Source organism: Choloepus didactylus, chromosome 7, assembly GCF_015220235.1.
Source record: "Choloepus didactylus isolate mChoDid1 chromosome 7, mChoDid1.pri, whole genome shotgun sequence".
NCBI lineage: Eukaryota > Metazoa > Chordata > Mammalia > Pilosa > Megalonychidae > Choloepus > Choloepus didactylus.
In genome coordinates, this window is record NC_051313.1 from 10,175,282 (window position 1) to 10,188,128 (window position 12,847).

The window sequence follows — 12,847 nt, forward strand, 5'->3', positions numbered from 1 at the left end:
CCATTGACACAGACCATAAGATCTCTCACAGCACTGAGACATACCCCAACCATTTGAAGACCTAGGGGACAAGGGAGGACATTTCAAGGCCCAGGTCAGTAAGGGACAAAGAGACTGAGAAAACATAGACAGAGACTGAGTTTCCCGTCCTGGGTCTGAAAGCCCTTCCTCCACCCTTGAGGGAAACAGCAGCCAGCAACCATTTCCTTGCCTTGGGGATGGCTGGAGTACTGGGTCAGCTGAGGGAGTACTTTGCCAGAGGTGTAGCCCACATCAAGCCAGGTTTTGGTTGGCAAAATGAGGGCATAGGAATCCTGCAGTTTCAGCTCACCTGTGTAGATGCATCTTATTATGCTCAGAAGCAAAGCAACTTCTGAGGACAATTAAGTTACAGAACAGCGCCATCTTCCAGACAGTCCAGAAGGTGCAAGGGAATGGAAACACTTTAAAAAGATGCCCCAGACTCTTTCTTAGGACTATAGGAGCTGCTCTGCTCTACATGCTCTGTACGGAAACCTGTCCTTGTTTTGGCTGAGAAATATAGAAGACACAACTGTTAAAGCAGGGCTCTAAAACCAACCCAGGTCTTGCTGGCTGGTTGAAAACAGAGCACCACTGGAAGCCAGCAGATTTGTATTACCACACACAATGAACTTGCTGGGGTACCCAGTGCCTACCTCCCATCCCTGTGGCAAGCCATGGTGGGTGCTGATTTTGGGGGAAAGACTGGGGGGCGGGGCAGAGCCAATCTGACAACTGAAACAAAGAAAAGATAGAGATCAACAAGAAAACACTAGGCAAAAGAGAGAAAACAACCTCCTTCAGAACAAACTAATCAAGAAAATCAGATGCCTAGACAGCAACAAATCATGAGACACACTAGGAAACATGAAGATATGGCCCAGTCAAAGGAACAAACTAATACCTCAACTGAGATTCAGGAGTTCAAACAACTAATTAAAGATGTTCAAAGAAATCTTCTAAATCAAATCAATGAGTTGAAAGAAAATGTGACAAAAGAGATGAAAGATATAAGGAAGACACTGGGTGACCTTAAAGAAGAATTCATAAGCTTGAGAAAAGAAAAAGCAGAAATTATGGGAATGAAAGGCAAAATAGAAGAGATGAAAAACACAATGGAGACACACAACAGCAGACTTGGAAAGGCAGAAGAAAGGATCAGTGAACTATAGGACAAGACATCTGTAATCCTACACACAGAAGAATAGCTACGGAAAAGAATGGAAAAATTTGAGCAGGGTCTCAGAGAACTGAATGACAACATGAAGCACACAAGTATACATGTTATAGGTGTCCCAGAAGGAGAAGAGAAGGAAAGGGGGGCAGAAAGAATAATAGAGGAAATAATCAATGAAAAGTTCCCAGCTCCTATGAATGACATAAAATTACAGGTCTGAGAAGCACAGCATACCCCAAAGAACTGATCCAGATAGACCTACTCGAAGACATTTACGAGTCAGATTTTCAAATGTCAAAGACAAAGAGAATTCTGAAAGCAGCAAGAGAAAAGCAATCCATCACATAAAAGGGAAGCTCAATAAGACTAAGTTCAGATCTCTCAGCAGAAAACATGGAGGTGAGAAGGCAGTGGTATGATATATTTAAGTTACTAAAAGAGAATGACTGCCAACCAAAAATCCTATATCCAGCAAAACTGTCCTTCAAAAATGAGGGAGATTTTAAAATATTTACAGATAAACAGACACAGAGAGAGTTTGTGAACAGGAGACCTCCTCTACAAGAAAACTAAAGGGAATGCTACAGACAGATAGGAAAAGACAGGAGAGATAAGTTTGAAGAAGAGTGTAGAAATGAAGATATCAGGAAATAGAAAGTGGGTAGAGATCAGGCATTTGATGCTGAAGGAATATGGATTGTTCAAGAGGATTGATTGTATAGATCCAGAAAGGGAAAGCACAATACTATGTGAAGATAGCACAATATTGTAAGTACTCTGAACAAAGATGAGTGTGAGTACAGTTGAAAGAGGAAGGCTAGGGCATGTATGACACCAGAAGGAAAGATAGAATATAAACACTGGGATTCTATAGCTTAGCAAAACCTACAGTAATCAATGATGGTGATTAAATTTACAAATATAAGAATGTTTTCACATGAGGGAGAACAAATGAATATCACTTTTGCAAGGTATTGAAAATGGGATGGTATTGGGGAATAAATACAACCAATGCAAACTAGAATCTATAGTAACATTGTAATATGCTTCCATTAATTTTAACAAAGGCAATATACCACAGCTAAATGTCCATAAGAGGGGATACAAGGGAGGGGTATGGGATTCTTGGCATTGGTGTTGCTGTCTGACCTTTTTATTGCATTGTATTGTATTTTTATTTTATTTTAGTCATCATTTTTTCCTTTTTCTTTTTCTTTTTCCTTTTTTCTTTTTTCTCCTCTTCCTCTTTCTTTGTGGAAGAAATGGAAATGTCCTCATATAGATTGTACTGGTGAATGAATGACTATGTGATCATTCTGGGAACCACTGATTGCTTGGTAGAGAATGTATGGTGTGTGAATAAAACTGTTTAAAAAACAAAACAAAAAAAAAAAATAAGTCATTTGACAGTTTTAGGATCCCCTTCGCAATCTTTCTACAAAGTGCCAAATTTTGACACTTTTATCTTTAATTGGTAACTTACCTTTTAATTTAAAAAATTGTGACTTCAATACCATCTGGCACTTCCTTTTTCTGATGTCTTAACCAACCTGTTTGCAAGTATATAAGAAGATTCAAAGATTTTCACACAAAATATTGGCTCCTCTACTAGGCACCTTTGCAGCCAGTCCACCTCTACAAGAAGGTGGGATGGTCCTGAATGCATGAAGCCACACATCTTCTTCCATAGTAAAACATTTGAGATAGCTGCAGTCATCCTTTAAGCTTAGGTCTCCTTCTTCAATGTACACACATAAAGATGAGCACTTAAGGCAGTTGTGAGAGAATTAAACTATGAGCTGGCCATGACTCGGGGCATCAGGCACACAAGAATATTTGAGAAGTTCAGTGCAAGGGACAGGACACTGAGTCATGGAAGTTCAGATCCTTGGGACAGCCTGTCTGGAGTCAACCTCTGGCTTGACCCCTTGGTAGCTAGATCTTGTGAAAGTCTTCTGACTTTGTTCCTTATTGTCCTTAACTGAGAATGAAGAGCTTCATCCCTAAACCAAATCTGGAATCAGGCTTTTTAGTGCCCACACCCAGGTGGGGGCCATCTGACACTGGGGCCCCTAGGAGATCTTGGTGTGCTTTTAGGGCTGCCTGAGGGTCCCTCCACTCCCTGTCCCACTCACTGTAAAACTTCACAAAAAAAAAACAAGGGCACATCCAGCCAGAACTTCTCAGGTGTCCCCTGAAGCTTCTTTTCACATCTCCACCTCCACCTCTGTCCTTCCCTTCCCCAGGAGACTTGGATAAGACTTAGAGTGAGCCAATCCTCTACCACACTCTGACCCCCAGCCCCTTGAAGACCTCTCTCCCTGCCTCCTTTATTCCCTCCCTCTCTACAACTTTTCAACATTACCCCCTACTCCACCCAACATGAGCCCCTCAACGTATGGTTGTATGAGGCTCTTCCTGTATTTTACGACACCCTTCTCTAGTTATCAACTAGAGGGCTCTCTCCTTCCCACCTCAAACAGTCCAGACAAGACAAAGAACACTCTGCACTGGGTGGTTTCCTTTTCTCCAGATTTATTTCCTCTACAATTGAAAATTGTCCTCTGCCATTGCTGGTCTTCTGAAACTGCTCTTACAAGTATCTCCAATGATGTCCTGTGACTTAATTCAATGGACCCCTCTCTGTGTTTACACTATTGACCAGCTTGTAATGTTCTATGGAGAGATAAATCAGGAAACGGGGATAAGAAAGGCTGAGGTAGGAACGAGAGTGGGAAGTGGCAATTCTAAATAGATGGTCAGAGAAGGTGACATTTGACTCAAATCCTAAAGGGGATGAGGATGCAAGTCGTGATAGATGGGGCTTTGCTTTCACTTGAGTGATCTGGGAAGACCCTCAAGCTTTTGGAGCAGCAAAGTGACATAATCTGTTTCACATTTTAACAGCATCATTCTGGCAACTTTATGGAAAATAAGCTGAAGGGGCAAGAGTGAGATGCATCATGAGGTCAGCCCAGCCCAGAGACGGTGGTGGCACAGCTTAGAGGGCTGATGGCAGAAGCGGGGAAAAGGGGCAGATTTGACTGCTAGCCATGCCCTGTTCCTTTGAATACCTTCTCCCCCTTTGCCTTCAGGCACCAAATATCTCACTTTCCTCTGTTTCTCTGGCCTCTGATTCCCAGTGTGTTCCTCAGGCTCTGCCTCTTCCTCCAGATCCTCCGGTGGCCTCCAGGTCCTGTCCTTGGCTCTCCTGTAAGTCTCTGCACTTTCCCCTGTGGCCTCACACATTGTCGTGGTTTTCATGTTGGTGCCTCAAATCTATGGCCAGTGCACACACCCCTCCACTGAGCCCCTGACTTGTGAATACGACGTGCCCCCCCCCCCCCCACATGGACGCTTCAAATTCAACATGCGAGGAACTGGCCATCTTCTCTCCTGCATTTCTGCTCTGCCTCGTGGGTTTCTCTGTCTTGGCAGGGGCCACCACCACGCTCCCCTGTCACCCACCCCAGAAGTAGGAGCATCTGAGCCACCTCGTCGTTCCATTCCAGGGACAGGAGCCCTGCCACAGCGCCCTGGCTACCTTCCTGGGTTCTGCCATCTTCCCTCCAATTAATCGGCTGCTCCCTCTCACTATCAACCATTACTTGTCTCTTGTCATTTCTGATGAACTCTATGCTTGCTTCTTAATCCCCCAAAACACAATTTCAAGAGTTCAAGAAATGTAATCTGCTTTATCTTCAATAACTAGACTTTATTGAAGTATAAGCGACATAGTCTCAGTTACTTCAGGCCACCTCCCCCTTTCTATCAGAGGAGAAGGGGGTGCCCACTCCAGGGAGCACGGGAACCATTGGCCTCTCCCTCCACCATGCTGGGGAAGTCCACGATGCCACCCACCCACTTGATTTCCCAGGGACTTGTCTCTCCTCTCCCCACCTCATGCCAGGCTGCACCAAGGGAAAATCTGGCCTTGAAAGCAAGTGCCCTGCTCTCTTGAATTCTCCCTCTCTCTGTGGCACAGTCGCTAGTCCACCCCACCATGAAGTTGCAGCCTGGAATGCCCAGTCTCCCTCACTCCTTGCCTCGGTTCCCCAGGGGATGCCCTAACAGAGTCCACAAACTGGGGGGGCTTTCCCGATGCTCACCCTTTTAGTCAGCTAAAGGTGGGGCACATGCAAGGGATGACACAGCAGTATTTGGCCGCTGAGTCTCAAAGATCCAGGTCCTGAGGAGACCTGGGCAGGTTCCTGGGTGGAGAAGAGGGGAACGAAGCCAGGAGCAGGAGGGATCTGAGATGCTGCGAGCCCTGCGAGCAACAGGCTCGGATAGGTTTGAAAACCCAAGATCAGAGAGGACCTGAAGCCCGGGGGCAGGTCCTCTGGGAGCTCGGGGGCCAGGCCTCCTTAAAGCCCGGGACAGGGTTGCAGGTGAAGGCTGGGACCCTGCCTGGGGCAGGGCTGGGGGTGCAGAAGGCAGTGAAGGATTTCCTGCTAAACAGAGAAGCAAGAAGTGGCGCAACACCAAGGAAGTCGGGGACACCCTAAAGTCACTTCTACCACCCAAAGTTTCAGCCACAGGCAAACTTCCTGCATGCTTTTTGTGCACTGAGATTCACACCTACACCTCCCCTCCCCTGCAAAAACAGAGGCGCACTTTATTACAAACTTTTTTCTTTTGGAGGGACCTAATATGAGCAATTGGATTTGTTATTGATTTTTGCTTAGGAAGAGGCAGGAAGAAAGGGGCTTAAAATGAGGCAGGAGGGATTCACATTAGACTTCAGGCAGATATTCTGGAATATAAAGGCCACACTAAAAAAAAAAGTTATGATTGCATTATTTTTTACAAGAAAAGATTGATCTATAATGTTCTTGGGGTTGTTCTTATTTTGGTATATGAAGAATTTGAATGGATAAATCAAGTCAGTGCACAAGGTGTGTATATACTTCTGCCAGCGAAAGACGCGTGGGGCCAACCCCATCTTGGGTGACCCCGACTCAGGCTGCTCCAAAGATTCAACCTCCTGACGGCCGGCGACTCCCCCCTGCACTGCGGAACCCCAGTTCCCGGCCGGGGGGTGCGGGAACCCCAGGCTGCTCTGCAGGTTCCCGCCCACGAGCACGTCCCAGCAACGCCCTCCACGTAAGGATCTTTTAAAAGTGCGCGGGATGTGTGGAATCACGAATATTTCAGTTTCTGAAAATACTAGACTAATAGCAGTTGTTACTTTAATGATTTGAAGCCTGGCCTGGGTAGCAAATGCTTTACCAACATCCCTCGGGGGCAAGGTTGGTGAGAAATTACTTAGCAGTTCAGTTGTCTGTGCCTTTGTCAGCGCAGAACAAAACTCGTCTTTTGTGTTTTAACCTTCCACACCCATTATCTTGAGCGCAGTTGTTGCAGAATGAGGGAGTCGCCACTCGCAGCCTGCCCAGCACCAGGCCTAAATCCTTCTTTGCTCTCCATAGAAATCAGAGCAAAATGATCACCGTTTTGACTGCCAGCTTTCCAAGCACGAATGGAGTTGTCGGATGCAGCGATTAGGAAGAAAATTTGGTCATGTTCACAAGTGTGCATGCGCCAACACACAGATTTTACGAGGGTGGTGTTTACCACGGGGCAGTATTTACAGCACCGCATGATTTATAGCTTTTAAATGTAATGTTATAATGCAAATAAATTTGTTTTCTTCCCCGAGTGATGAGCTCATGAATAAACCTGGAAAGAATGCTGGGCTGGAGACGGGAGGGGAAGGCAGGAGGCTGGGGCTGAATGAGAGGCACTGGCCTTCTGGAGAAACTGTCGCCGCGATCAGTTCCCGGCTCAGCATGGGGACTCGGGGCACGGCTCTGGGTGACATGGCCAGAAACAATTCCCATCCGAGGCAACAGGCCGGGAATGCTGCTCAGCCCACCCGGCAACAAAACGTATGAAATCGCATTAGCGGAAAAACAAGATTTCTGGGTCTTATCACAGAAAGGCCTTTTTCCCCTGGTAGATGAATGTTCACCTCTAATTGAACAAGTTACCCTCTTTATTTCTACCTGAAAGTGGCTTTTACAGCTCATAATTAAGGGCAGGATCTTTGTAATCCCATCGTGTTGGAATGTCTTTCTAGCGCCTGAATGCAGTTCATTAACAGGATATTTAGGGCTGTTTTTTTCAATGCTTAATTGGACCACAATTCATTTGCATGTCTGTTGCATGCTTTCTAAGTCTATAGAAGTAGAAGTCCAGTTAGTGACTTTCTAAAACACATGGAGTCCACCATCCTTGCAAAACAAATACTGCATGAGACACCATTTGTATTTGAGAGGGAAATCACAGCAAGGAAAATGGCTCAATCAGGTGCTCTTTAAATTTAAATACTAAAATTGTATTTTAAGAGAGAAACAAAGTATCCAGTATTATAATTTGCAAGTGTCATTGCCTCTTCAGAGAAATGAAAGTGACATAAAACTTCCTCAAGAGTTCAAATTTAGAGTTTTCCCCAAGGGAACTGTGGGTTTCACCAAGCAGTGCTAGACGACACTCTTCAGGCTACACAATGGACTATTGGGGATGTGGTGAGACGTAAGGGTTAATTTGTTTAAAATTCATGGCTGATTTTATGGGGAAACATTATACATTCTACTCACCCGCTGTTAGATTTGGAAGACTTTAGATGGGAGAATTAATTCACTGGATCCAAATCTGAGCTCCTTCAGAAGCCTACTAAAACAAGCCCAAACAGAAAGTTATTAAATGATACAAAGTTGCAATATAAACACATCTTTCCACCCAAACAGCTATTTGAGCACTATATGCCCTGCTTTTCTAGTTTGCTATCACCTTAGGCCAAAAGGCTCAGATCAGCCTTCCAGGTGGAATTAACCTTCTTCTCCTCACAAAGATTCCAAAAGTCTCTTCAATCAATCTTTGTTCATCTGGATTGTAGCCAGGCATTAGTTCTGAGGCTCACCTAGAGCTATCAAGCATTCCTGCTCCTTTCTCCTTCACAGTAACTCTCAGGGATCCAGGAGAAAAACAGCATCATTCAGAGAACTGGCTGAAAAGCTGGGCTGTGGCAGGTCTTCCAACCAGAAAATCCTTCAAAGTCCTTCAAAGAATAGAAGTGCAGATGCTCGGCTACAGGCAATAAAGAAGAAATAATCATAGTAGATTGACGTTATGTTTTTTTTTTTTCCCCAAGGAAAAAAGGTCAGTAAGTTTTCTCAAATTTGCAGAAAGAAGTTCTCTTGATATTTGTCTGTGGCTCCCCCTCCCTTTTTAAAAATAAATACAGAAGCAGAATTTCAGTCAGGTTAAGTGATTTCTCCAAAGTCTCTCAGCCAGTCTGGAACTCAGATCTCTGTTCTGCAGCATTGAGCTTTTTTCACAGCCCTACTCTGCATTTGACTTTTTTTTTCTTAATTTATTAAAGGACATGCATGGTTTTAAATGGCAAATAGAGTCGACTACATTTTCAATAACCCTTGAATAAAAAGTGCTTGTAAAAAGATGAGATACTTTCAAAACAAAAATCACAACAACAAAAACACCAGACATGCAAATAAACAAAACCTTGTAAGGTAAATTTAAATAGAATATACAAAACTGACAATTATTTCTGTACTTATTTTTAATCAAGTATTTTGAAATTTTTGAAATTCTTGAGCCATAGATTAAATCTAGAACATGTTGCTTTAAAAATAATTTACTCATGTTTTCATTTTATTCACAACTCTTTGTGAAGATTACTAACTATAAAGCTTTTTCTTAGTAATTTAAAGCTTTGAAAAATAAATTCTAATTATAATGGCAAACATTTGAATCCATGACATCGAATTTAAATGTAATTGGAGGTATTTTATATTTGTTCCCTCTCACTGAACCTTTTTTAATTAAAATAAGAACAAAGAAATTGGCTCTAGCTATTTGCCTGTATAATATAATTGGAGTATTTCTTTTTTCTAGACACTTTTAAGATAAATTTTAACCCACTATATATTAATATATATTATCATTATATATAATATCTTTTATGTACTTCATATATTAGCATGTCGACACTATCCAAATGAAAATCACTTAAAATTACCTATTATATGCTGCTAACAATTTCTAAAATACTATTGTAAATTGTAGCTCCAGTATGGCTTTATCTACTAGATTTACAGCTTGGTGAAGTATTTCTGAACTGAACTCAAATTAATGAGCTCTATGTTTGTGTGCAAATAAGCACATAGCTTTGTTTTACTTCAAGGATGGCAAATGCAGTTAGTTTTATTTTCAGCCCTAATAAACTAACAATGAACTCAGTGATCAAAACCCCAGTGAATAAAGATTGGAAATCCCTTAAGATACTTTATTAGAAGTCTAGAAAGACAATTTACACACACAGAATATGCAAACATAGAAATATTTCCATATTTTATTTTCAGTAAATAACAACACATCTTATGGGTACTGTTTATGATTAAAAATACTGTGATGCTGTGCACGGAAACATTTTTGCTACAGAAAGTTTAAGGATTAGGAGAAGTACAACTCTCAGAAGGCTAAGAATCAAGTTCTACAATTTCTACATTGTTAATGCACATGGAAACCTTAATTCTGAAATTATGCTCATGAATCAGTTCAAATTTATTCTAATATAAATGTGTCAAGGTAATAAAAATTACTTTTATATTGTCATTTCATTAGAGATCTCTTTTGCACATAAGATTGGCAGGAAATAATATAAAATGATTTACTAATATATATGCCCTTTTTGCAGGGATTTATTTAGGGATCTTTCTGAATATTGTGCAACCAGAATTTTTTTTTAAATGCTTAGCAAATTTATTCTCAGTCAATGATCTCCAATAAACGGTCCTTAGGATAATAACAATTAAATGTAGTACTTAGTATTTTATCATTTTTGGTTGAAAATTTCAATTTTGCATAATAACCCAAATTCCCTTAAAATATGAACATACATTAAAGGGGAAATTAAATGGCTCTAGTGTATGGCCCATGATTACATACATGAAGCTACTATTTTTTAAAAAACAAATTAATCACAAAAGTCACCTTAAAGCATGCTTTATTTTTATTGAAAATTATCAGTGTAGATTTTTTCCTATATTCTTCTAAAATAAACATAACCACACCATAAAACAGAGGTTATTTGCTTCATTTCATATTGTTTTTTTTTTTCTTAGATTATTTTAGCTCAAAATGCATAAGTAAAATTTACAATGTAGAGTTATGTTCACATTTATACTATTAAGCAGCTCTCTGGCCAAGTGAAATATGTGGACTATCTTTGTTGCCAGGGATTTTATATGGGAAAAAAACGGTTTCTTAATTTTAAAATTTAGCTCATTAACAAAGATGTCCTTAATTAAATGCAGAATTGATTTGTATTTATTTATGGCAGGCTATGATAATGCATAATATAATCATGACATTTTATTTGGGATTTTGATGTTATTATGTTAGATATAATGTTTAACTTCTCGTGCATCAAGATTATATATGTAGCCACATTTTACTCTTACAAATGCCCAGATTTCTTTATCTATTTTAATGTTATTCAGGTGAGACATATGACATAAAAATAAAATCATTTTATTGGATCTTAGCTTTGACTCTAAAATATAAATTCACAAATGAAAACAAGTGAGTATTACCTTTTTTAGTGAAAAACTTTAAATCATGTTTTCATTATACCATCAAAGTCTACCTTGAACAGGCCTTAATAATCTATGGAAGCAATTATCAGTAATTGCATATGATGTGATTATATACCCAGACCATCCAAAAAATCAAATAAAATCCCTTAGACTTCACTGAAGTGAATGGATACAAAATAAATATACAAAAATCAATAGCCCAAAGGACAATATAGGATATCTAGGAATAGCCCTACAAGATATGAGCAGGATCTATTTGCAGTAAACCGCAAACTTTTACAGAAGAATGATGAAAGGTAAGCTGAAAATAATTAGAAGCATCTCATATTTGTGAATGGAACAATGCATGACTGTGATTGTGCCTAAATTAATTCTTATATGGTAATTAAAACAAAATCAAAATAATATGACACTTTCAAAATGATTTTGGGAGAATTAACAAGCAAGAATAGCCATACAGTTCTTGAACCAAAGGAAAAAAAAAAGGAGGATTGAGTTTAAAAGTATTCTAGCATTACAATATAAATGTTACAGTATTGATATAAGAATTAAGAGATAGATTAATAGAGCAAGACAGTCTGAAAAAGCCCTTATATATAAAGAATTAATGTCATACAAAGGAAGCATGATAAATGCAAAAATCACCTATTTGAAAAATAAAGATAAACATTCACTTTACACCTTACTGATGGTTTTATTGAAGAGATTAGTGTCAACAATGAAACTATAATACTAGATGAAAAAACAGGCGGCTTTTTTATATGAGGGTAAGAAAGTGGTTTCTAAGATAAAAGTAATGGAAGAGATTACAAGGGAAAGGATAATGTAATAAAATTAAAATGTCTATATATTTTTTAAACCATGCATAAAGCCATAAACATAAATAAAACTTAAAAATAAATAACTCATTAGATAGGAATAATTTTGACCAGAGGTAGCTATTTTTAATCTATAATAAAGGGCCCTAAAATCATTAATACTCTAATAAATAAAGAAAGAAAATGAACAGAAAATTCTTAGTTGAAAAAATACTAATATCAACAAATACATAAAAATTGATCAGACTCACTAATAGAGGAAGATACAATAAAGTCACAATAAAATACTCTTTAAAATTTGTACAATTGACAAAATAGACTTTATTTAAATGTTTAAATTCTCAATGTTTACTAAAACTGGTACAAATACATTATTTGCAAGAGAATAAATCAATATTAATTTTAAGAAAACAAATTGGCAATTATCTCACAAATATTCATAGTCCTTAAATCAGTAATTCTACTTCTAAGGAAATAATCAGAGAGAGGTTCACAGTTTTATATATGAAGATGTTCATTGTCATTACTTATAATAGTGAAACATTAGCAAGAATCAAAATGTCTAGTGGGTGGTAAATTATGATTTATGATTCAACCATTTGAAAGAATATTATGCAGTCATTATAATGATGCTTCCAAACAATGTTAAGTGAAAATCCAGCATTCAAATTCATATTTGTATACTTTTAAAATAAACACATAAACATAATGTAAATGGGATTAAGCCAAAATATTGGTAGACTTAAGTATAATTTTTATTTTCTTCTATTTTCCAAATACCCTGCGATGAACATATATTCCTTTTATAATTACAAAATTCCTTTAATAGATGAAAAACGGGTATAGATATAGACATAGATATATAATTGATAGGTGGATAGATTCATATAGATAGAACAACTACTATTTATTTAGACGTAAATAGAAACACCACAGAAAACTGTTGCATTCAATTAGGTTTAAATAGCATTCATCTATGCAGTCCATCTTAAAGTCATTTGGTAACTGAGAGTGTCCAATGGATGGCCATTACTTTCCCCCCTTGTATTAATTGAGGTCCCTTAAACTTAACACTGATGTGATAATGTTTCATTCTCTACTGCCTTCCTCCCCTTTGGTCCTTTTTTAATTCGTTTATTTATACCTCGAATTTTTTGCAAAGAAGTGGGGTATAAATACAAATATTACACTCTTTTTACATGGAATTG

The 12,847-nt window shown here is 39.0% G+C and overlaps 1 long non-coding RNA gene across 2 annotated transcripts in view; it reads right to left on the reverse strand.

Annotated features, from left to right (window-relative positions):
- Positions 1-2,394: 2,394 nt before the first annotated feature.
- LOC119539028 overlaps positions 2,395-12,847 on the reverse strand; it is a 70,391-nt gene continuing 59,938 nt past the window's right edge. Inside the window, exons 2-4 of one of the 2 annotated variants that reach the window (XR_005217773.1) lie at positions 8,124-8,290; positions 7,801-7,876; positions 2,395-2,563 (exon numbers count right to left, since the gene is read on the reverse strand). This is a non-coding gene — a long non-coding RNA (uncharacterized LOC119539028). Of the gene's footprint in view, positions 2,564-2,681; positions 2,749-7,800; positions 8,291-12,847 lie in introns of both variants that reach the window. The other variant, XR_005217774.1, reaches the window with a different exon arrangement.